Source organism: Neopsephotus bourkii, unplaced genomic scaffold (assembly GCF_033783945.1).
Source record: "Neopsephotus bourkii isolate Nb327-2 ecotype Australia unplaced genomic scaffold, CSIRO-AGI_Nbou_v1 NB_1706, whole genome shotgun sequence".
Classification (NCBI taxonomy): Eukaryota; Metazoa; Chordata; class Aves; order Psittaciformes; family Psittacidae; genus Neopsephotus; species Neopsephotus bourkii.
Window position 1 is genome coordinate 699,295 of NW_026902180.1, and position 23,142 is coordinate 722,436.

At 41.4% G+C, this 23,142-nt stretch overlaps 1 protein-coding gene across 1 annotated transcript in view; it reads right to left on the reverse strand.

Annotated features, from left to right (window-relative positions):
- The window catches only part of RMI2 (RecQ mediated genome instability 2), a 50,055-nt gene extending 40,573 nt beyond the window's left edge, over positions 1-9,482 (reverse strand). The window contains exon 1 of the mRNA XM_061376081.1: positions 9,368-9,482. The gene's annotated coding sequence lies outside the window, so the exon portion shown is untranslated. The remainder of the gene's footprint in view (positions 1-9,367) is intronic.
- Positions 9,483-23,142: the final 13,660 nt, after the last annotated feature.

Below are 23,142 nucleotides of genomic sequence, written 5' to 3' on the forward strand. Positions count from 1 at the left end.
CTTATTACTGTTGCTGCACAGAAAAAGCTAGTGATTGGCTGTGCTGTGATAATAGAGCATATGTTCAACCTGCTGTTCACTTTCAGTTTACTATAGTTTTCCTCTCTATGGACATTAATTACAAAGATGCCAGGTTGGCATTTACAACAAATATTGTTCTCATAATTTGACAGTTATGCCAAATGATTCCTTTAAGTTTCCATTCAGTAAAGAAAAGAAAAAGAAGGCTGCAATAAGAGAAATCTTAGACCTTACAGGGCATTCATTACTGGCCCAGAGGACAGAGCTGTCTAAACCATCTCAAGCCATAGGCACAAACTGGTTTATAGCATTCAGTACTGGATTTGCATGCATTTCCAAAAACAGTCTATGTAAATCTGCTGCTGGAATTCATCTGCTCACTCTAAAGAGCAGTTAACTCTTTTCTGGAGTGGATAGCTGAAGCAGCAGGAGTCTAGAAGGTGGCTCAGCGATGACATGAGTGTTTGCACACAGGGACAGTGATTTCTGGGTTTCTCCATCTTTCTCTAAAGCCTGAGAAGCCAGACACAGGAAGCATTTAATGGATGGTGGGATGAGCTTCCCAGCCAGCCTATTTGTCTTTAGGCCCAAACTGAATGTCACAAGGGCAGTCCAGGTCAGATTGGTAATTAAGGGATGTTGTAAAAGGATGGCTTTTTCAACAGGCTGCAGATTTCTACTTGGGAATTAAATAAGAATATCTCACCTGATTTGTGTGTTGCAGTTGTAAAGGTCTCTAGCACTTGTAAGAGTTTAAATGTCTTCAACTTTCTGCCAGGGACACACAGTTTTGAAGACTTTAAGCTTAGTACAGAACACACTGGCAACACTTCAAATCTAATATTCAAAGCTAAGTAAGTGGCCCACATACCCATCTAGCATTGAATAGAAGCCATGTACATACTGGTCAGAGGGATTTTCTCTTGAGTCTACTTTCAAATAAAGGAGAATACTTTTGTTTCAGGAGCACAGAATGAGGAGGAGCATGAAACAGCAGGGCCTACTGAAGCTGTAAAGCACAAAAGATGCTCCAGTTAGGTACAGAAGTACTTGGGATAGGAAATGAATATATAAAGGAAAAAAAAATCAGCCTTTGGGTGAAGTGCTGCTGAAATGAGACTTACAGCTCTTAACTCCAAACAAGGAAATTATCTCCTGCCCTATGATTCTCTAATCTTGCATTACATAATTTGTACAAAATACCTATTCATAAACAGTTTGAGTGAAACTATTACAGCTCAGGTTCATGGACAGAGCCCTTTCCAAGGCATCAGGAACCCCTAGTTTCATTCTGGCCTCTGCCAACAAATTATTCTATAAATCCTACTACTTTGCAATCCCCCACCCAGCTTTTACCTGTATGGTTAATTTAGACTGATTTTTCACAGCACATAACAGAGCTTGTATCATCTTTTCTAGACCATTAGGCAACACTGCAAGGTTTTCAGTAACAGAGTATTCAGTAAAGAGAGGTTTCTCTTTTTTTAGTTCATTCTTTCTAGTCTTTTTACAGCTGTCCTGCTGAAACCACAACAAATGCCACATCTTTCTGACAATAGGATAAAAGTCTCTTGGTTCAAACTCGGACTCTATTAACCTCCCCATGCCTTCATTCCTTTACTTGTTCAATGGGTATTATGCTCTAGTCCTGGAAGATTTACTGTAATACAAACACGTGTTTAGGAAAAGTCTTTAACTTGGGAATAGAAGTACAAAGGCCTAGGTATAAGGAAGTATTTGCTCTTATGAGTATTTTCTCACATGTCTATTATTTTATATGTACTTTTCAAATAAATATGATTGAAGAAGTTGTCCGTGTGAGCTGCACAACCTGTTCTGTGTATTTTTTTATTATACTTCAGAACTAATAAAACCGTGGTAATCTTTCTTCCTCACAAGTGTTTAGGCACTGTATGCCTAACCATATACAAGCTCATTGCCAAGGTGAATATGATGACAATTTCAATCACAGATACTGAAATATTTTAGGACTTGCAAATCTGCATTAAGAGACTCACAATTTAGGCTATATCTGTATACTAGGTATAATGTGAGGACTACACATTCTAGGGCTGCCTTTCTTGGCCAACCATATATTATTTTCCCCTTGCTCTCCTACATATCTTATTTATTCTATAATTTCAATAGAGTTTCAAGACAATAGTGATTTTAAAATGCAGCACATTTCACATCAGTCCAAAGTATGTTTTAGGACTGGAAGTCCAGATAGATAGGTTTTAGCAGTGGCATTGCTACTGGGGAAGCATAATCTCTTCTGACACCTTGAATTTTAAAATACCACAGTTTATCTGCCAGACCTGAACTTCTGACCCAAATGAAAGGAAAAGCTGACTGTTGCATACAGCCTGCTGTAGTTATACTGTACACAAACTGTTACCTGCTAATTTTGTATAGAAGCCCAGGTGAAGCCCAAAGGCAATTGCATATACATGCTAAGCACAATCCATAGGCATACTCCAAGCTGGTATAAATAGGCTTTGAGTGAATTTATGAGTGCATGTGTAATTCCACTATCTTGAATGCTGGCCTTTGGTGGAACAAAAGAAATCACTGCAGGGTCAGCTTGAAGCAAATGCCAGGTTTAACTAATGGCCAGCGGTCTTCTTACGTAGTCTAATTCGATTTCTAGAGCTCAGGTCAGCAGAACTGAGCTCGAAACTAACCTTGAGAGAATGTTTTCTCTCTACAGGAAAATTCTGTGTGAAATCTGGGAAGACTGTAGCATGTCAGAGGAAAGCATCCTGGAACGCTGAGAACTTTTGGAAGGAGGTAATGCATTTGAGAGAGCCACAGAAAATATGAGCCGGGTTTTGAAAGAATTGCACAGGGGGAATAGCAGCTGCAAGGGCAGAGAGGTGGTTCTCACAGCTTCTCTTGCCAGATGGAATCTCTGTTACAGAAAAAGAGTCCCAAGTGTACAATGATCATACAGTTAGCTCAGAGCTTTTTACCCCAAGATTCAGAGATGGTACATAATCCAGCATAGCCCAAAAACTGCTCAGTTCCCACAGGCAGCAGTGAAGGCCTGAGCCCTTGAGGACTTGGGGAAGCCACTTAAATAGTCATACAGATTATGCTACTGTTGCCCCAGTTTTTAAAGCCTGAACTTATTGCAGGTCACTTTTAGTAGCCTCTAGTGCTTGAGCTGAAATGAATGCATTCTCTTTTATTCAAACTTAACCCACATTAAATGCACAATTAAGATAATGTGCTGACTGTAGAAGAAAAAAAGGAGGGGGAAGAGACATCTATTAAACACCTTCATAAGACTGTGTCCTTTTTACATAACTGAGCAAAGGATTCTTGAAACTCCCCAGTCTGAGTCATAAAGTCTTCATGTAGCAGGCAGATTATGAAAGTAGTGTGGCATCACTAGCTATAAACCGTACAGAAGTGGCTGAATTTGAAATACTGTCCACTGGGTTAGGTGGTCATTTATACATTTAAATTAGGACAGAATTGGCCAGGTGCAGCTCAGGAAGTTCTGTGAAATAGCACCTTTCAAAACTGCTCAAGAATCTGGAGGTTTGACCTGTGGAGACCACGTGTCACCACGTGAAAACAGATCAAGGGAAAAGAAACTAAATTGAACATCATTACAACTACAGTCTACTCACTTTTACTTTAATCTCTTGCAGGTCCTCCTTTTGCTTAGCTGTATAATGAGAAGCACAGATTGTACAGTATGTCACTCTAGCTCAACAGGCACCGGCATCCAAACACAAGAAAAACAAATCCCTTCATTTTATTTCAAGTCCATCCTGATTCCCATGATTTCCTGTCCTCCAGCACAGTTCAGTTCCTAGGAAGAGTTGCACAATACAAATAGACTGTTGCCTGTGCTAACAAAATAATTGACCTGTCATGAAAATGCTGGCATAAATATTATCTGCTCTTAGTAAGCAGCTAAATTGCATGTGGTAATGCTGCTTGCTATTAATGTCATTTTAAAGAGACATAATGCTTACATATCTGAACAGAACAGCCAGTGGTCTGTGCCATGCAGGGTGTGCAAAAAACAGGGCATTTTACTGTAAAACAAATTACACCAGAACCACTGCAGCTAAAAGAATATATGTCACAGTCCTCTACAATTGCTGGTCAGATATGATCCTTTAGGAAATTCAAGGATCAGAAGAAGAAAAGAGCAGCACCAAATAATGGTTACAAATGTTACTGATAGTGGAGGAGGGGAATAACCAGCTTTTCACTGAACTCAGTCTTTGCTTTACAAGTCAGTTCAGGTTTTCTGTTCTGTATGCTCCAGTATTAAAAGGTTTAAGGGGAACAAGCTAGTCAATATTACAAATTTGGTCCAGTTTTGTTAATTTTACTGTAAGCCTAAATGAAAGAAATACCCTGAAGCTCAGACTTGCAAATACTAGTTGTGCTCTGGAAATACTCCAGTCTGTGACTTCTGCTTCAGCCACTTTCAGAAACTGAGCTGGTAACCCAGGAGCAAGTCCAGGGAAAGGAATTAAGCATCTGGACACTTAAGTGTGCATAGGAGAACAAATAAGGATTTAACATTGAATAACTAAAATCCAGAAATAGTTCTGGAGTATGACTAAATCACAGGATTTCTCAGGCACAGGGAGCAATTGAAGCAGACCTCCCCTGCTCTCTGCTCAGCCCAGAGAGATGCACTACTCTTGGTACAGCCTCCACAGGTCAAAGTGCCTTCGCCTCCTCCACAAAAGCCTATGCAGTACAGGACCTTTGCCTCTAAGAGAGGCAACAAGGACTTAAACCCAGTTCTCTCTCAGACTGAATCTTCTTGGAAGCGAGTGCTCTGGCTACTAGGCTATTGGGAAAAAAACCAAAAACCACCAACCCAAACCAAGCCAAAATGTTTCTTGGCAAATAGAGCTACCTGAGGATTCTCATGTTTGATTGTAGAATGCTGTGGAAGACAGAGACCATACCTAACAGAACCATCTTCCAATAGCAAAAGTATAAAAATGAGAACTTTTCAAGAACTAAATACTGTCATGAGTCTTTACTGAAGTTGGAGTTTTGCTATTGATTGTAGAGGCAGCGAGAGCTGAACTAGACTGTGCATGTATCAGCCTGACACAACAGGTATACTTCCTCCTAGGGACTAGTCAAGAGCCTTGATTTCAGTAGAAAGGCTTACTCACTGTATGACCCATCAAACAACACTGCCCGGCCCGTACTAATCAGATATGACTGTAAAGTGCCTGCATAGCTCTGACAGTAGCACAAACAGGATGTCGATAGTTGACAGGAAGTTCAGGTGTTAAAGAGTACAAGAAAGCCAGAAATGCTTCCTCACCAACTTTTGGCTTTGCACAGGCAGAAAGTTTATGACCTAAATTAAGAGAATCAGAGTGCAGATCAGGATATTAGTCTTCTATTTGCCACCTCATCAATGATAAACTTGAATTTGGTTGCTCTTGTACTTCAGCAGCTTCTGAGTGCTCAAGTATTTAGATGCTCTGTTCTGCTTTTAGCATGTTATATGAGTAACACTGAGATCTCATTTCAGGATTTTGCTCTTTCCTTTATTTTTAAAACCCCAAAGGACATGGCTAAAAGCCATAGTCATATCTGGCTCAGGATTTTCACATCTGATTATTCATTCTCTTGGAAAGATGATTTGCCTGGGAATAGTATTGTTTGAACATGCTTTTGTTAGTGTTATTGAGTTTTTTCCTTCCCTTCTTCCCTTCTTCTGTTTCCCAGAAGGCTCTGACATGATTTTTATCCTTTAATTCTTCAGTTCATATACACCCTCCTTAATGCACAAGGAGCTTCACGGTTAGGTATGCATGGTCATTAGGATGACCGCTTTGCCATATGACTTAAGAAACAACAACTAAGCCTCCCATGCTGAAGATAAGGCCCCTTCTCTGAAGTTCTTGTTAGTTAATCCCCCCCCCCAAAATGCATCATTCTTTTATGCTGCTCCATGTAGACTTATTTCTGCTCTGTGGTCTCATACATTGCTACTGATTGTGCAAACAATCTGGTCTGTTGTGGATCACAGAATCATAGAATGGTTAGAGCTGGAAAGAACCTTTAGATCATCTCGTTCCACTGCCCCTGCAATGGGCAGGACGCCTCACACTAGGCCATGTTATCCAAGCCCCATCCAACCTGGCCTTGAACACTGCCAGGGATGACGCAGCCACAGCTTCTTTGGGCTCCTCACCATCCTCACAGTAAACAACTTCTTCCTTATCATGGAGACACACTACCAGCTCCTATGGGAAGGGGCTCAGTCCCTGTATGTGGATAAACAAGGCTTTGTAGAGAACTGGAAGGAGGGAGTAGGGGATTTCCACCAGCTTCCCAAGGAGAAATCTATAAGGAAACAGTTGTGTCATTTCCCTATCTGTGTGTCTCCTCCTGTTGGCTTTCCAAAATTGTTGTTACAGAAGTTGTGAAATTTGCCCTGTCCTTTCAGAGGGGAACTGAGCAAGTACAGGCTTGCTAGAACTGGGTGATAGCAAAGGACAGAGGTAGGTAGTCTTCCTCCCCCTGTGTCTGTACTGCATCTGTAAGAAGTTATGTAGTACAGGAAGAGCTGGCTCTTAGCCACCCTACTCTGGCTTTCAGCAGGCATTAGTCATTTTGGCTTGATAATAGTCTAAATACACCCATCCAGCTGGTAGTTGGCAAGCTTGAATCTACCTGCCAGGGACATAACTTCTGACAGCAGGAGTCCCATGCACCCATACCAGCTAAAACATATGCTGCCAGAGACTGGGAGAAAACAAATGAGAGGAGGTGAAGATGGTGTGTGTAGGCACACATAGACACATGGTAGGCTGGTGACTCTTCCCATATCTGGTGAAGTAATGGGAGTATACTCAGGTAAGTGAGAGACAAAGCAGAGATTGCTGGAGCTGTTTGAAAGTAATAATGGAAATATTAGCATCGGGAAAGGGGCACCCATTCACTCATTATGATTGTTGCTTCACTCATTATGATGTTGCTGTGTGAAATTTTCATGATTTTCCTTAAAAAAAGTGATTTGATACACTTTGAAGTCCTTACTTGGCAAGGCATTTATTCAGGGGAAGTGAAAAAGGATCTAATTTCAACTGAGGAGCTCCCTTAACCATTCATACATGGCAGATGCTACTCCTCTTTCTACCTATATTAGATAATTCTTTACACTTCCATCCTAGAGTTACATAAACATTACAGTGCCTTCAGTACATTCCTGTAATACATATATTGTTCTGAGTGGTTGATCCTCCAAACTGATAAGCATGCAAAAAGACATTCTCTGAAAAAGCAGGCTAATCCATACTGCTTATGTAGCCCCACACTGAAGTGTTAAAAGTAACCTGAATGATTTATTCTAACCAGCTTGAGCCTCAACAGCATGGCCAGTATAACCTTTCTATGAGTTGCTCTAAATCAAAACATATTCTCTCTTAGCATGTTGGTCAAGGCTGGTAAGTAAAATCAGTCCCAATCTATATTTTGCATTCCTAAAAGTGGTTTTTTTCTAAATACTTTTAGCTCTTTCCTGCAAGCTAGTAACTAGAAAGCTGCTGGCTCTATATATCCTGTGATAGAAACAGTTACTTAAACAGCTCAAGAGCGGGGTGTCACAGATAGCTGAGACAATCCAGCACCTTCCCCCACAACTTGGCCTTTCTCTTTCTCCATCTCTGTTTCTGGGTTGTAGAATTACACCTCGTCCTCTGTGGTAGCTCTTGAACCTTTCCAGAGTCAAGATAATTTGCTATCTTAGGGACAAAAAAAATAAACCCAAAACACAACAGTCATTTCACATTAAGGAGCTAAAACGGCTAGAAAAAGCATCGAAGAAGTGTCAGAACCAGTGCAAAACAGCAGCAGGAGTATATGGCTGGGCTAGATTAGAATTCTTTTTCACTTTAGGATTTCTGGTTGTTCCAATATTTGTCTTAATCTCCACACTGCTGTAATTAAGAAACTCCCTTGTGTACTACAGAACAAGTCAGATCTTCAAGGAGGAGCTTCTAGGATGTACCAGCTTCTGTTTGCTTACCAGATGTAGTGAATCAGTCATTCAGAATGTCAATAAAAGACAAATTCCTCAATCTAGACCAGAGTTACTGAACAGCTATTGCAGACCATACTGGAAATAAAATGTTGAACTGAAAGCATGTACACAATAGCTGAGAGAAATCATTCAGAATCTATTAACAATGTGGCAGGTGAGGTCCAAACAGGTAAAGTGATTGACTTTGCTATTGTCACAAAAAGGAAATGGCCTTACTGATACTAAAAGACTGCTGAAGAAAGTTGAGTACAGAACTTTGACTCCATTAATTCTCCAGGAAGGATAAGTTAAAAATTTAAATGCTACATTTAGATTTCATTAGAGGAAAAAAAAACCCCAACCTAAAACCCCAAGTGCAACAAAACAAAACCAGAAATCACCTAACAACCTAAACCCAAACCAAAATAGCTGCAATCAAAGTTGAATATTTCCGGAGTAAAATAAAAGACTGACAAAGAAAAAAAATGCCACTGACTGATCCAAGGACATTTCAGATTTATGGTGAACAGCATTAGCAAGCAATACAGAATTAAAGCCTTTGTTCCTCTCAGATTTGCTGCAGAAAGTTGACAGTGATCGCAAAACTAAATTCAAAAGGATTTGAGTTTTTGCTAAAATGTAAGAAACCTCTTTTGCACAAAAAGTAGCGAGAGGTTGGAGAAAACCAGCCTATTTTATTTGCCTAGTTACTTCTTCTACATGAGATCAGATTTGTGATTTCATGGGTAGGGCCACCAGAGGTTAGCTTTCCAAAAACTAAATTCTCCTCAGGGAAAGGGTTGCGGCCGAATAAGAGCCTGAGCTTCTGATCCAAAGGCCACTGACAACGGAGAGAAAGTTTCCAATGATCTGTGGAGGTTTAGACCTCAGAACAGGAAGAAACAGCAGTCTTCTCTGATCTCAGAGCATGAAGAATTAAAACCTTTTGGTTTTAATCCCTGCAGGCATATGCAGGGATTACCACAAAGCTTCGTTCAGAAGACTTGTACACACAGACCATCACTGGTTCAAAGCAGGCATACAAGACAATACTGAGTTCTTGGAAAAATGGGAAGGAAAAAGGAGGGGGGAAGAAATAACAGTAACTTTTTGCATTTACTGGAATCCAAGGTCATCTTCACAGAATATGTGGTTGGTTCCTATAATTTGGAAAATGATAGTTGTAATCTCCTTGGTGGTAATTCCCTAAAAAGAAAGAGTGGGCTTTAGGCCAGCATACTCTTACTTTCTTTCACAGGAGCTGTTAAGTCCTTTTGTCTTGCTGCAGGACACTCAGCTTTCTCAGTATTTGGCACATACCTGAGGTAAGAGAGTAGCACCTGTGAGAGGAACCCTGCAGGGCAGTAGTTACTGGAGAATGTTTTTCCCCAGGTAGGAAAGCAGCGGGGAGGTGTTGACAGGCTGTGCGCTACAGTCTGCTGTGCTTCGGCTACTCCTTCCAGCTGAAGAAGATAGCATAGATTTAAGTAAGGAAACAAAACAGGCTGCAACCCATTCCCCATGTTAACTTCACAAAGCAACTGCTCTGTCACCATACAGCCCTACCTGATCTCAGTGCAATTGAATCACCCCTTGACAGGCTGAGCTAAAGCAAATTAACTTCTTCACTGTTCCACTGAGTAGCAGTGAACTGCTGTGACACAAAAATCCCTGCTAGGATCAGAGATGTGTTCCTATGTTTCTGCTTGCAGCAGAACTTGCTATACCTCTGCTTTCTAAAGGTGCTTCACAGATGTAGCACACAAAGCACCAAACAGCTCAGACCTCCTAGGAAACACTGAAGGGATGCAAGATAGGGGTTTATGCGTGCACATTCATTTGCAAAAAATGACAGCTCAATCTGTACTAGAAACAAGTGGCGACCTACACATCTGAAACGAAATAGGATACTATGGTATATCAGCAAAATGTTCCCAGGCACGGTTCTGGAGAAATGACTACTCAGCTAGGGAAAAATATTTTAACTGGATTTGTACAGCTATTGTCAAATGTGTTCAAAAATGTTTGAAGAGAAATACCCAACATGGCACATGCATGTTGATGGCAGTTCCAGTGACGTATTTTCTTGAGTTGTTCTGACAGTGGTGTAACAGCAAAAGCTGCTGAAAGAGTTGTTTTTGAGAAAGGTCCAGCAGGTCAGCTCAACACCAGAGATGACTGGAACTTTCTGTAAAGCATCCATTCAGTGAACTGAGCCTGGGATGTGTTGGGCTTTTGTAGTTCAAAGGGAGCATCTCTCTGGGCGTGTTTGGCTTTTAACACTACCCCTAAATGTGATTAAAGAAAGCCACAAGAAAGAGGTTTCTACATTATCTCTTCCTGGAAAACAAACCTGACTCTTTCCCCGAAGTTTGCTGGTACAGAATTACGAAGCTTTAAAGGCAGCCAGACATTTTGGCTGCCCATCCACTTGCCTTCCATGCAGTTATCATTACCTCTGTTTTACTTTACCTGGGACTTAACAATCCCTCCCTTTCCTCCTAGGTTTCAGTAACTCTTCAAAATGAAAATCAATAGCATTCCTCTTACTCCAAGGTACAGCCTTTCAGATAATCATGTCATATTGCACAGCAGCTGCTTGGAGTCCTGCAGCAGAACTAGCCCTTGGATGAAGAGTTTCCAGGAAAGTAGCTGCCTTGTAACATTAGTTTAGATCAACACTAGGTTTTCATTAAGTGATTCAAGTGACATGCTAGTGGCATGGGTAAAAAAAACTCAGGGTTTTTTTGTTCTGAGTCTCTAAATAATCAGATCTTCTGAGTCAGTGGATTTTATTCCTGTCAAATGGCCATTGAATTAAAACAAAACAGCCTCAAACCTCTCATTAGCAGAACTGCATGTATAATTTCAGTTTCTGTTTTACTGTTAACAGGCTTGTAAACAAGTTATAGTAATCCTACTGCATTTTTAAAGAAACTTGTCATCATGACAGATACATGACAAGCCCCAGGAAACCCCCCTCCCTCTTCCCTGAGAAGTCTCAGGTTCGTGAGGCAGAGCTGGCCTTGCAAAAGCCTGGACATGGTTTAACAAATTCACTCAGTAGATAGGGCCAGTGCCTCACTCTGTGAAGACTCGGGGCAGTTTCACTGATGCAACCACAGCTGTGCAGCTGGGTGGCCTGATCCTTCCCTGGAATCACACAGCATGACTTCAAAGAACTCAGCACCGAAAGTGAATGTGTGACGGCTGATAGTTTTCGTAATTCAAATTACTTGAAACATTGAATGCCCTCAGAGACAAGCGAGATTCCTGTTAGCACTGTGAAGAAGTTGATTTGTGTATAAAACTTCCTAAGGAGTTCACAGTGTACGTGACACTTGCAAAGCTGAAAGTGGCATATTCTTAGAAACACGGTGCCAGGGCTGAGGGAGGAGGTTGTGGGCAAAGGACTGCAGCAAAGCCAACTGTAGCAATTGCTTTGTCTTGGGTCTTGTTTTAAATGAAAACTTATCTCATCTGCTTTTTTGAAATGTGCAAGCAGATGCCCTCATCACATTGGCACTGCTGCTCGGAGATACCAACTCACAAACAGTCACAGCTATGATCACACTACCTGGACTACATTTCCTTCCTTCTTCCCTCCATCCTTCCCTTTGCCAGCCACAAGCACCCTGGATCTCTGTTGAGGTTACATCCTATTAGGATGCTGCTTCACCGCCTAGATAATACCTGCTATTTTCTGTGGCTTTCAGTGTCTTCTATGGGAAGAAATGACAGACCAAAAGCAGGCTAATATGACTCAAAAGTGCCTTTACTACTGTAGTAGTATTTCTCTAAGTGCAGAGAAACAAGTCTGTATTCCAGATATGGTGTCCAGGGTGAGTACAGCCACTTCATCTCATTTTTAAAAGCAGATGAGAGGGGGTTCAGGCAGTAGGCTTGAGAACATGAGAAAGAAACAGCAAACTTCTCTTTAGTCTACATGTAGGCTGATCATATGATCTGATACCAGAAATACACATAGAGCTGGAGATCTATGTAGCTATAAGTCACTTAGCTGGGTGTCTGTTCATTCAAACCAGAATTAGTCTGCAATGCCCACAATCCATTAAAGACAGGATAACTTAATTGAAAACAATCTGGTGAGAAAATGATTTAGCCCAGAAGTATGTGGCTGATAAGCAGGAGTTCCAGGTCCCAGAATAGAATCATTGAATAGTTAGGGTTGGAAAAGACCTTAAGATCATCTAGCTCCAACTCCCCTGCCATGGGCAGAGACACCTCACACTAAACCATGTCACGCAAGGCTCCGTCCAACCTGGCCTTGAACACTGGCAGGGATGGAGCATTCACAACCTCCCTGGGCAACCCATTCCAGTGCCTCACCACCCTTACAGTAAAAAACTTCCTTACATCCAATCTAAACTTCCCTGTTTAAGTTTTAACCCATTACCCCTTGTCCTACCACTACAGTCCCTAATGAAGAGTCCCTCCCCAGCATCCTTATAAGCCCCCTTCAGGTACTGGAAGGCTGCTATGAGGTCTCCATGCAGCCTTCTCTTCTCCAGGCTGAACAGCCCCAGCTTTCTCAGCCTGTCTTCATACGGGAGATGCTCCAGTTCCCTATCATCCTCGTGGCCCTGTAGCTCCATTAAAGCTCAGTAATCTAAAGTGAGCATCTCTCTCGGTGCCAATTTCTGCAGAACACAGGACTCTAAAGCCACTTCATCTGGCAGCTTTCTAGAACTGTGATGATTATTGAAGGAGCAGTGATTGATACAAACAGAATCATAGAATAGTTTGGGTTGGAAGTGGTCTTCAAAGCTCATCTAGTCCAACCCCCATGCAATGAGCAGGGAGATCTTGAACTAGATCAGGTTGCCCAGAACCACGTCCAGTCTGGCCTTGAATGTCTGCCAGGATGGTGCATTCACCACCTCTCTGGGCAACCTTTGCCAGTGTTTTATCACCCTTATTGTAAAGAATTTCTTCCTCACATCCAGCCTGAATCTCCCCTCTTTTAGTTTAAAACCATCACTCCTTGTCTTCTTGCAATCCTTTTGCAACTGTCCCTGCTAAAAAGTCTTTCTCATAGGCCCCTTTTAAGAACTGAAAGGCTACAGTAAGGTCTCCCCAGAGTCTTCTCTGCTCCAGGCTGAACAACCCCAACTCTCTCAGACTTTCCTCATAGGAGAGGTACTCCATCCCTCCGATCATTTTTGTGATCCTCCTCTGAACAAATACTATTCTTCCTCAAAAATGCAGGGGGATTCTGAAGCACATCCAGACATATGAACATTTCATTTAAGCAATAATTCATTGCAAAGTACCAACATGATGAGAATCCCCTCCACCCCCCCTCCATTCAGGAGATAAACACAACTCAGTAACAAACATACTATAGAGTTCTGCAGCCTAGCCTTACTGGGGCAGAGTTGCTGAAATGCTTTTTTTGATGGAAGCTTTTAAGATACGGATTCTAAACTGAAGTCTTTAACCAGGACTTGAGCCTAGCTTTCTCCAAACTCACCTATTTTCACTCCACATCCAGAATTCATACCTCACCTAATGATTCTATTGAGTGCACTTCAAAGTCCAAGCATGTTGAGTGTCACCTTCACTAATATTCCAAAGTAGTTTACATCTGACTTACATTCTACTTTTCTTCTGTATTCAAATGCCCTGATCTAATCACCATTTTCAGTTAAATCTTACCCATTTTTTGAGATCTGTATGTTCACTAGTTTGAGAGAGGGAACTCTGGACCTAAGCACCAGAACTAGTCAGTAATGGAACAAGGGTTTGGTTTATGACCAAAAAAAAGGTACACGGGAAGAACATATCCTCTACGGTACTGATTCAGTGATGAAAAGTGGCAGAAGATAGTATTATTCTTCTCAGGTTGTTCCCTGACATGCTATTTCACTGCTGCAATAGGAATTACAGAAATTGGCAGCAGCTAGATACACGATCCACATCTTAGTAACAGATAACGAAGTTCAAAGGTAGATTACATGCTTACATGTTCTTTGAGTATAGGAGGAAGGAAATACTTTATTCATTGGTAGAGGACAGAGCATTCAAGCCCTGTTACCAGGAATAATCAGAAATGTATTGCTGTCATGCCCTAGTGCTCATGCACTCATCTATTTTGGAACATGAAGTTATTTACCTCAAACTATACCTCATGCACAAACATCCTGTCTGCCATTCAAGTTCTTTAGCCAGGTGGATACTTAAACCACACAGTGGCCACTCAGCCAAGCCAGGTTGCTGGCAAGGTGGGGAGGGTATGCTAATTGGTGCTAATTCTGGTTGGCTGCTCATTCAGATGTGTATCTACCGGTTGTGTGTTGAAACTCCTCTTGATTACAGAGACCCTACCTCTCCTGAACAAATCCTCCTGAGGCAGTAAATACTAACCAATGATCAAGACAACTGGTCTGGCGGAGAGATTAAGAGCAATAGAAAAGTAATCAAAGAAGAATTCAACATCACCAAAGTTATAAATACTTAATTAGCACTGAATTTAATGTTTAACTAGCTTGGGAAAACGTCCCAGAGGAATAACCCTTATCTGGTAGTTAAAATTACTGGAAAAAGCAGCAGGAAGCTTGCTGGAGAGAAGGGGAAATCCTGCTGCTATGCCATAGACAAGTTGAACATCACTTCTGTTTTCACTCTAGGTTGCACTCTGTGCCACTCACTCCTGACAAAACACACACATCTTCAGTTAATATCAAGATCACGTTCAGCAGAAAACCTGCACAAAGTCTAGCTTTAGTAAATCACAAACTTAAATGACTCACATGGTAAATACTCCTATTCACAGCTTCCTGTGTATGTTTAATATAGATGGATATTTATACCTATATCTGACAGATCTTAATTTCTTAGCTTGCTTATACTTCCTTTGGAAAAAGCTGTGTTTATGACGGCTTTTTATAGAACATAGTCAATTAAACTAATATATAGTACTTTCAGCTAACTTATAACTAAAAGGACACTACTTTAATATTTTAAGAGCAGGGGAAATGCACATAGGCCCAGAGAAGCAAAAAAAAAAAAAAAAAAAAAAAAAATTTGAAGAGAGTGATTATATGAAAAAGGAAAGATCTGAGTTTGGAGTGTCTGCAGTGAACCCCAGAGCAGAAAGCTAGAGGGGACTGAAAGAGAGTATCATCCAGATATGGTCAAAATAGGGATGAGAAAGAAATAACTGAGAAGGTGCAGAAAAAAAATAAAGTACACAAATAAGGAAAAAGTGGCTTCCAGGAGCACAGCCATTGTAAAGCTATTATCCCTAGTTTACTTTGGCATTTTTACTACAGTTTGGTCTGTGATGAGAAGGAATCCAATGTTAATTTGAAAACACTCAGTAAGATGCCCGAACTATGAACCCTACTAGGATTCCCATTCTTCTGCAGTTATTTTAGTATAAACATTTTCTTATTTTATTATTCTAAAGATTTTTTTTGTTTATTTTAGTATAAAATAAGAATGTATGCTGCAGAGAAGGTTAACAGAACTTTTCTGTCACTGGGGGTGAAACTTAAAAGGGCACAGGTACTCAAACAGCCCAAAATTTGGGCTGGTTACTGGTAAGTGACATTTAAAGGAATCTGGTACAGAAAATATTATGGAATATCAGAGTGCATTAAAATGGATTTCTGGAATGCTATGTTGTTCTTAACTGTATCAGAAGACAATGTGTATACATCTAGGAGGACTCTGAAGCATAATTTCACACAATAGACTGCTGAGGTTGACTCCGTGACATCTGCTGAACATGCTCTGCAATTAAACAAGTAAGAGGTTGACTACAGACCCGTTAGTGGACATCATAAATGGTACCAGTGAGCACACAGGCAGCAGCTGTTTGTTTCAGGGACACACATATCTGTGTGTCAATAAAGATAATCCTGTATTCATATCTTCAAATCTGCTAAGGGCCATTGTTTTAGGCTAAAACTAAAGCAAACAATCCACTGTCTATAAAACTTTTACTCTTTTCTTGATATTAGGTGCTGAAAGTAGGCATTAGCCCTCCCACAGTGAAATCAAACTTGTGAAAGGCTTCATCTATCCTAGGACCTTAAATCTTATCCTTGAGCCAAACTGCTTCTTTAATCACAAGGCTGACAATTAGCAAAGGACAAGTCAGAGATTTGGTTGTGGGTGAAAAGAGAAAGACTTCAGCACAAACTTATCATTCATATGGGACACTCTTTCTTCTTCAGCTTACTGCTCTCAGCCTTGCCTCCTAACAGTGTCATATCTCATTCCTATCCCATGGCTTTAAACTGGTCCTAACACAGCAAGAAACTAAAATCCACCCTGTGCCTTGAGGGGAAAAATAGCAAGAAAACATTTAAACCATTTTAGTTGTTTCAAAGATAAGAGTACATCAAAAGACTGCCTACATTAAGTTCTTTTTGTCTTCTAAGTCTTTGACTTCTAGCCTTACAAGGTGACAATTCAGAAAGACAACTGTGTAGGAACCCAGAGTTGAAGCACAAACTGTTCTATAAGGTTACCTGCGACTAATGAATTTCCACACTATTTTTGCGGCTAATCAAGGCTGGTTTCACACAGCTACAATTACTGTGTTAAAATACTCACACCAGTATATGCCCCAATAAGGAGTCCACTCTCCACTCCAGTTGGAATTAACTGTTCCAGCCTAAGGCACCTCCAGCTCAGTGCCTTTCTCATCCTCTGATGCTGCTGGAATCCCTTCACTATAACCTTATAATCATGAACAAGGACTTCTGCCTTTAGATGCACTGCTGTCTATTATAGAGCAAGATACAGAAACTAAAAGCTTCATACTTCTTATATAAGTATGTTTCTGCTTGAGAACAGCCTTTTCCTTTTAACTTTTGGTACCAATTTGTTTAAACTGCAGAGCAAGGGTTTTATACACACACAATTAAAAATGAGCTATGACATTTAGAAAGAAATTCCCACATTTATTTTCCTGGATCCTGGGAAAGCTGCAAGATCCTTTTCATGTTATTAATGACCTTTCTTGTACTTCATTTTCATACTCAACCATTCTGTGAACATACCTTGTTTTAATTGGCTAGCTTCAACCTGAACCCCCAAATTTTCTCAATGATTCTCACTCCTGTGCCCCACTCCTAACTGTGGTGCAGACTTTCATTCACAGAACCTTTTCTTTACTGCCTGCAGGGTTGCGTATCTGCATCAGCATGGAACTGATCTTTCTCCTGAAGGCATATGGTAACAAATCAAAGCTGCTTATACATCTGTTTACAACAGCGTTCCATATACCTTCTTTCAAGGTGATCGAGAAAATCACAGAACCTAAAAAGCATGGGGTAGCCACCAGCTGTCCTAGTAGGATAGATTTTCCAGTGCCTAAGTGCCTTTGTGGCAAACGCAGCAGAGTGTGACCTACAGGAAACACAGATTGTTTCCGCTCTAGGTACAGCTCAGCTGGTACTAACAAGAACTTCAGCTGGAAAAGTACACTCTGTGCAGGCAACAGCAGATTACTAGATGTTACCGCACTCGAAGAGATAAGGTTAAAGATCGCATATGTTAAATGATTTAGTCAAATGTCTTGCAGGAAATTGTTGATGTATTCTTTTCCAGGTATGTTTCTTGGGAAAATTAGCTGGTGATACAGAACACTTCAAGGCTAGGCAGCTCCATATGCCAGCTGCAGCTTTCCTAGTAGCACAAAGAGTAGGAGTTAACTTATATTCATATTTGGAGTGTGTTTCCACATAATTAAAGAACTCTATAGAGGAAAGGCATTTGTAAGTAGGAGCAGAGTAAATTCTGCAAGCAGGGCTAACTACTAGGAATCAAAACTGAACACACAAGCTCAAACATAACTGAAGAAAGCATTCTAACAGACACAGCCTGCCCTGGTGTCCACTCCGGAATGATAAAGGAAAACAATCACTTTGCAACTTCAAATTTAGGCAGTTCTTGCTGATTTCAGACTATGTCCTCTTCTATGTATTTTTAGTGCACGCAACTGCCAAAAATCTGAGGATATAGAAAACATACCTTCTGCCATCAGCTTCTCCTTTAGCTTGAATGCACCAGTAGGAAGAACTGAACCAGTCAGCTGAGCTGCTGATTTTGGCTGGGATAGAGTTAATTTTTTCCATAGTAGCTTGTATGGGGCTATGTTTTGCATTTGTGCTGGAGACAGTGTTGCTGCGAGGGATGTTTTAGTTACTGCTGAGGAGTGTGTATGCAGAGTCAAGGCCTTTTCTGCTTCTCATACCACCCCACCAGTGAGAAGGCTGGGGTGCACAAGGAGGTGGGAGGGGACACAGCCAGGACAACTGATTCCAATTGACCCAAGGGACATCCCATACCATATGGCATCTTGCTCAGCATATAAAGCTGGGGAAGAAGGATGAAGGGGGATGTTCAGAGTGACGGCATTTGTCTCCAAGCAACCGTTACATCTGATGGAGCCAGCCTGTCCTGGAGCTGGCTGAACCTCTGCCTGACCATGGGAAGTGGTGACTGAATTCCTTGGTTTGCTTTGCTTGCATGCATGGATTTTGCTTTCCCTGTTAAACTGCCTTCACCTCAACCCACAGATTTTATCACTTTTAGTTTTCAAATTCTCTCCCCCATCTCACTGTGAGGGAGGAAGTGAGTGGCTGTGTGGGGCTTAGCTGCCAGCTGGGATTAAACCATGACATAAGTATAAGCAGCTTCTTTGCACTACTGTTGCTTTTGTGGTCCTTGCTGTTCTGTGTTTGCTTTTTGCTCAGGTGATGGGAAGGAAGAAGAGAATAACCGAATGGGTTATTGAGAAACTGTTCTTTCTCATGATTTCTCTTTCATCATGAGATGTTTTCAGCAGTGTGCTTTGAAAGTTGTAAATCTTCAGGCTAACAAGGATCAAAAGTTCCTGCAGACCTAACTGACAAGTTTAGAAATGCTATGTCCCACAGCATACTGCCAACATCAGAACCATTGTGTCTTATTCAAATGCTGACACTCTGTAAGGTGCAGGCTGTTGCCATGCCTGTGGTCTTAACGTCCATGAGCTAGATTGCACTTTGCTCAAACAGCACAGTGCCAGCCAACTGTGGACACTTACACTGTGCAGAGGTCAAAAAGCAGGGATTCCTTGGAAATGCCTCCACTTGAGCAGATGTACAAAGCTGTCACCATAATGATTACTGAGCAGAATCTTTTCCTAGGGTACATCCTGTACCAAGAGCCGGAAGTGTGTAAGAAAACTAATAACCAGATATCCTGTTATTTCATTTGTCCTGCATGGAACTGAACCTGTGGGAACTTACAAAGGCTGTAAACCCAATCAATCACTGAGGTGGAGGATGAAGAGTCCTTCCCTTTAGAAGTCAGGATGTTCCTGTGGTGAAATCATGCACGGTCTGATCCATCCTAGTGGGGAGCTGCATGGTAAGGAAGAATTTGGTAAAGCTGGGAGAATTAAAAAATAAGAATATAACTGTTGTTGGGTAAAAGTCAGCATGGATAAAAATAGCAGAATGGTTTCTATCATGCTAATCTGCAGTTCATTAATTGTGCAAAACCAAGCACAGCTGCATCTGCTGACCTCAAATTTGAGATGCAATTATAAAACGGGATAAAGCAAGGAGAAGAAAATATCATGAGGAGACCTTGATGTGTCTTAACACTCAACAAAACAGAAGAGAAGAATGCTCAGAATCTCTGAATTGGACTCTCGAAATTTATATAATGGACTAAAATTGTGAAACTTTATAGTTAAATTTGGATCCTGCTGACAAACAATGTTTTTTTGGTCTGGAGTCTCAGACTTTATGATTTGTAATTGCAGCTTTTTCTCCTTGACAAAAACTTGGTTTTGTTTGGGGAATTTGTTTGGTTTTGAGAACAGACTGAAAATTTTATAGCACTAAATATTATGAATCCATAATGTAACAGAGACCTGGTAACATTGCCAAAACCACTGCATCAGGCAAGTTTTCTGCTAAGCCCTTCTTCCGTGCCTTGTGCTTTGACTGAGTTCAGGTACTCTTGCCCAGCTGCAGTGCTCTGGACACTATGAGACCTATTGATGCTTCCAGCTGACCTACCCTCACCTTCCCCCATGGAAACCCTGGCCAGTTTGCTGCCCACCACCTCTCCTACCTGCCCCAGTCTGGGGGGCTGTTTTGATGCAGTGAACCTTTCTAGTATCCTCCGGTAGCGAGGATACGAAACTGCTGGTAAGCAAAGAGGAAAGTACTTGACAACCACTGTCACTCTCTTCCCCGGCATAGCAGTAGCCCTCTGGGAAGAGAGGGGTTAGCTGCTCTCTGGATGAAGGAAGACATAGCCTATAAAGAGAGGGGTCTTAAACTCTAGCTCTGCTCTCTGTGACTGCAGATGTTGGGCCAGCCCTTGCCAATCAAAGAAATGACACCACTTCCTATTGCAAAAGAGTCCAAAGGTTAAAAAAGAAGGCAAAAGTAACATGGGATAACAGCACTGCACACAGCCAAATCCTGCATTAGCCAAAGTAAAACTTAACCAAGTTATAGACTTTTGTAAAATCACAACTTTATTCCACTTCGGAGGTTGGTAAGTGACTTGCCCAAGTCATCCACTAGGTCAATAGCAGACTCTGAGAGTGAGGTATTGAGTAAGTATAGTCACAACCCTGATTGATCTGCACACAGACAGTCTACAGACCAGGTGCTTTTCATCTGAACCTAAAGCATAATCTGGCAGCACCTAACACACATTGGGGCATTTGTGCCCTCAAAATTCTCATTTCTCTCTGCTGGCTATAAAGAGAACTTAGGGTGCACAAGTCTACGGTGTAAATAGTTCATGGCTAGGGAGCGGAATCCCACTTCTGCTCCCCTGCATCCTACCCCAGAAGCAGGCACTGTGTGGTGGTGCCAGCTGTTTCAGCTGCACTTCTTGAGAAGGAGAAAAGGAGTAAGAACAAAAGCAAAGGGATAGGAAGAGGGAAGAAGTTTTTGAGAAGAAAAAAAAGAATCTATTATATTGAAGGAAAAAGCTAACAGAAAGTAGCCTGGGGAAAACTTGTCTCTAAAAAACAATGGAACCAAGATGAAGAAGAAAAACATGGGTATGAGAGACATATAGTTTGCTTCAGTTTTTGTGTTAGAACATGTAATTTATATATGAATTTACTTTCAAGGTAAACTGCTATTCCTAACACTGCCCTCTCTTCTGAGAAGTTTTCCAAGCTCATCCTGCTCCTTAGGTGGCTCCTCCAAATACTGATGATCCCCTGTTTTCCTTGGAAAGCCATTAACAGGTATACACAGAGCCACCTGCTTTCTGCTGCAGCTGGTATACAACGACTATCCCTTCGGGTGATCAGCTCAGCTCCCCAGTTGACGTATTATGTGCTTTATGCTGCAGCTAATCTTCATATTTTGGGGAGGAGGGAAGAATATTTTGTTTCTGTGGTGATTAAAACTTAAGTCTGGTATGAGAAATTCAGTTCCCTTTTTCTTAAACCTTGAGGTCTGAGTCATGCATCAATTATGACGACATTGGGCCCCAAGAGGAGGCCTAGAAATAAGCCACAAATGAGTGGGGAGCAGCACAACTGATATAGCAGCACAGCTGTAAGTGCTCTGCAAGGAAATCTTCCTTCAACACTGCTGGAACACAGTCAGCAAAACATGACACGAGTGACTCCATGGCTGGCACTCTGTCAGCAAAGGACACCATTTCAATAATGAGCAGAAAGATAATGTCCTGTAGCACACTGCTCATAGTCATAAGTTACCTTCACTGGTCACATGTACAGGCAGGCTTAAGCAAGACAGAGAGAATGTTGTAAACCTCCTATTCCTTGACTCCTTTCCAAGCTTGTTTGCTGTGTTATATTCTGCTCTCTGCTCTGCATAGCTGGCACTCCTGCTTTCCCCATTGTTGCTAATTCAGTGTTTGCAATGTCAGTTATCTCTTCAGTTCTACTTTATTTATCTTCTTTTTTAATTGAAAAAGGAAATAAGTAAAACAAAAAGAGTGCTGGACAGACAGCGCTCAAAGCTTTGGGAGAGTTTCAGCTCAGGTGGCTGGGATACAATAAATGTATGTATGTGTCATATTACCCACATGCACACTCAAATGCTGTCTCTTCCTCTCAAGAGAAGAGTAATGCCTTAGCAACCTGCAACACAGTCATAAGGCACATGTAAATGATTTTATGAATCTTATTTATAAAAGGCTCATAAGAGTCTCTGTGTCCTTAAATGAAGATTTAAGGGTGGAGATGTTATTTCATTAGAAGATAAATCACATGTTAGAACTTGACGGCAGTTTTAAAAAGAAACCGCCCTACAGCAGTTGGGCCAGCTGATCAGATATTTTTCTCCTGAGCTTATAGGTTGGCCCCAGAAATGAAGCCGCTGAGCAGAACTGAGCCCATTCCAAGTCACTGTTAAGCCAGAACAAACACTTGAGTTCTTTTCCCTGCTCTTGACATAATACATCCCTGCACAAACATGACTGCTTTGCAAGTCTCTTCCCAGCCAAGAGAAAATCCTGAAACAGCCGGGATCTCTATCACCAGGGCATCAAGCCTATTTAATTCACATGACAGGAGATCTGTGCCTGTGCTGGGGGCAGGGAGTGTTGAAGTCCCCTCTTTCCCCTACAAGAAAGGTTTATTTAGCTGACTGGTATGGCATACTTAGAAAACTAAGCACATATTGGGTTTTTTTCAGATGAAGTCATTCATGCTCACACCACCTGAATTTAAGCTGTTTTCATTCCTGTGGATGAGGTTTGGAGCACATAAATATGCTTGTTAAAAATAAGGAAGAGGCCAGAGTCTTTTGAGAGTGAGGACCACTAGTGCATTGTTCCTAATGTTATTTGTGGTCAGTGGGTAAAATCAGCATCTTGGCCAGAATTCTTCATTTCTGGGCTTGGATTCAGGAAAAAAACCAAAACCAAACCTCCCAAAAAAACCCAGAGCTGGATTTTTAATTTGAAATAGGAGGAGGAAGTTTATGGTCTTTTCTGCGTCTGCCACAAGGGAACCGTTCCCTGCAGATTGCAGCCAACATAGAGTGAAACCAGGACCATCCACTCTGCCCAATTCCAAAGGAACTGTGGCTGCTCTGCCCCGGCAGTCAAGGCCAATGCCT